Source organism: Bidens hawaiensis, unplaced genomic scaffold (assembly GCF_021521415.1).
Source record: "Bidens hawaiensis isolate Kalapana, Puna unplaced genomic scaffold, B.hawaiensis_p1.1 tig00003270_1, whole genome shotgun sequence".
NCBI lineage: Eukaryota > Viridiplantae > Streptophyta > Magnoliopsida > Asterales > Asteraceae > Bidens > Bidens hawaiensis.
Genome location: NW_027491179.1, coordinates 1,650,601 through 1,653,550, shown reverse-complemented (window position 1 = coordinate 1,653,550; position 2,950 = coordinate 1,650,601). Strand labels below are relative to the sequence as shown.

At 37.9% G+C, this 2,950-nt stretch overlaps 1 pseudogene; it reads right to left on the bottom strand.

Annotated features, from left to right (window-relative positions):
- Positions 1–584: 584 nt before the first annotated feature.
- LOC143623059 (pentatricopeptide repeat-containing protein At1g09190 pseudogene) lies at positions 585–1,992 on the bottom strand (annotated as a pseudogene).
- Positions 1,993–2,950: the final 958 nt, after the last annotated feature.

The following is a 2,950-nucleotide window of genomic DNA, read 5'->3' as shown; positions in this document are numbered from 1 at the left end:
CCTTAAATAGGGGTTTAACAGTTTAGCTGGTGTATATATTATTATGGTTTTGCCTTTCATCTGATATGTTCTGTATCCGGATGGTAATGACATGGTTGTGCTATTACCATTTGGTTGAATGCATGTTTCAAGACTCTGGCAAACCTTATTAGCTTTTTTATATCATTTTTTAAGTAAGTGTCTAGGTTCTTTTTCCCTTTGACACCCCGAATAATTTTGTTTTTTTGTTTGTTTGTTAAATACCAATATTATAACGAACGCGACATAAACCGAGAGAATTCGCATAAACTTAACGTCCGGGACCGACAATGCTGGGGTTTTACCAACGCTTGTGTTTACTGACCGACACCGCCCCATTGGTCCACTCCATTTTCAAATTTTCCTCTATTTTAGCTCCGGTGCCATAATGAATGTACCCCAAACCGACCAATTCGTGTCCATTTATCGTCTTAATGTCTGGGACCGACAACGCTTGGATTTTACTAACTACCTGACGCAATGACCAGGGCACAACACTAGTTTCTTATAAATAACAAACAAATTAACAAACTCAGCTACCTATCTTCGGTCTTAAATTTATTCTCAAAACAATGAATCACGTAATCATACTCTGCCCTGCAGCCTTGTTAACATTACTTTCCATCATCAACAATCTAATCTTCTCAACTTCATCCCACTTCCCTTTTTCCGCATACATATTCGATAACAGCACATAATTACCCGAATTCCATGGCTCCAATCTTGTAACCTCTTTAACCGCCACTTCCCCAATCTCCATATCACCATGTTTACAACACGAACCAAGTAACGCGCCCCACAATGCAGCATTCTGCTTCATTTGCATCGACTTTATCAATTCATATGCCTCTTTCACCAACCCTCCGCGCCCCAAAAGATCAACCATGCACCCATAATGCTCAAGCCGTGGCTCGATTTGATGGTCTGAAACCATTGAAGAAAACACGTCCTTGCCTCTTTGAATCAAACTCGAATGTACACAACAGGTTAAGACACTCACAAATGTGGACTCGTTTGGATTTAACCCGTTTTTCATCATCTCATCAAACAAAGCTAAACCCTTTTCTACTTCCCCATTGAAAGCCAAACCGGATATCATTGCATTCCAAGGAACTAAATTCTTCATTTGCATATTGCTGAAAACCGTGAAAGCGGTATCAAGAAACCCGCGCTTGCAGAAGAAATCCACAAGCGCGTTTCCAACAGAAACGTGTTTTTCATAAAGTTTACTTGATTTGGCATACGAATGGATCCATTTCCCAATATCGTCGTCTCCCAAACGAGCACACACCGGAAGCATCGTCACCACCGTGGCCTCATCGGGTTCGAAACTGTTATTACACATTTCATGAAAAACTTTCAAAGCTTCGCGTTCTCTCCCAGTTTTCGACAAGCCGGATAACATCGTATTCCAGGAAACCACACTCCGGTCTCGCATTTGATTAAAGAGGTTATAACCATGTCTACATTTCCTGTTTTACAATACCCACGAATCATTAAGTTCCAGACAATAACATCTCTCTCAGGCATTTCATCGAACAGCTTCCGTGCATCATCCATTTCCGCACAACTAACATACAATTCAACTATTCCAACTCTTACAGCACTAAACCAGTGAAACCCAAGTGAGAAAACCTGCCCATGAAGCGTTTTCCCAAAGCTGAGATCCGAAAGTGTGGAGCAACACTTAAGTAGAGGAGCAAAAGTGAGGTCATCAGGCCAAATGTTGCGTCTCCTCATGGCGTGAAACAAGTGAAGTGGGACTTGAGAAGCGGGTGACAAGGAGTAGCCTTTGATGACAGAGTTGAAGAGGAGGATGTTCGGGTGGTGGGTTTGGAGGAATATGAGGTGGGCGTATGGCATTTGGCTGAGTGAGCCGCAGACGGAGACCAAGTGGGAAAGGATGTGGTTGGATTGGTGGAGGTGGTGGAGGACTCTTCGTTCGATGTCTCTGGCTGTGCCGCCTCTGCTCATCTTTTGTTCATTACTTTGTAGCGAGTTGGTTGGTATTGTAATTTGTATAACAAGTATTGAGTTGGTTCGTTACGTCAACATCAAAATTACACTATTGTGAACAAAGTTAAACTTTTAAAAGTCTTATGTCAAAAATGTAAATATATGAAACTTAGATGGCTAAAGCTTAAAGAAGAGAGGTAACTTTGGTGACCAATGCTGACAATTTTAAAATTTTTCAATTTGTTTTTAAAAGTTTTGGTTGCCAGAAAAAAAAGTTTTAAACTTTCCATCTTGCCTTCTAATAGTAATCATTAGCTTATATATAATGTGATACACTGGTTGAATATATATAGGGTCGACCTGTTTGGGTGGCGGGGTTGTCAACGGTCACAGACCCAACAACCCGTTATGCTCGAATTTTTTTTTAAATAATTTGTATTTATTTTTATTAAAACAATATGTATATTTAATGTTTAAACTTAATTACATGACCACTAGCTTGGTCTAGTGGCAAATGAGTATTACTTTCAACCAAAAGTTTATGGGTTTAAGTCTCATTTGAGACATGTTTAACCTTATTTTTATACAAATTTTTTTTACACAATTCAAATTATAACCAAGTAAACCTATATAAAGATTTAATTGTTTAAACCAACAAAATACTCCTTTTTAATTAAGGCCAAAAAAAATTTCGTCTACGGCTTAACTTTTTTTTTTTGCTTTCTCGGATCCGGGCCATAATATATAGAGCTATGTCTAGAAGGAAACTTCAAAAAATCGAGGAATTAAGGAACACCATTCCCAACACATCAAATCAATTATTCACATTCTTATGGTACACACTCAATCACCTACATCACATTATTTTTTTAAAGAAAAAAAAATACATTAAAAAAAATCAAAAAAAAAACATACTAAAAAATTATAAAATAAAAAAAGTATAAAAAAATGTTTATCTAGCATGACCCTTTTAAAA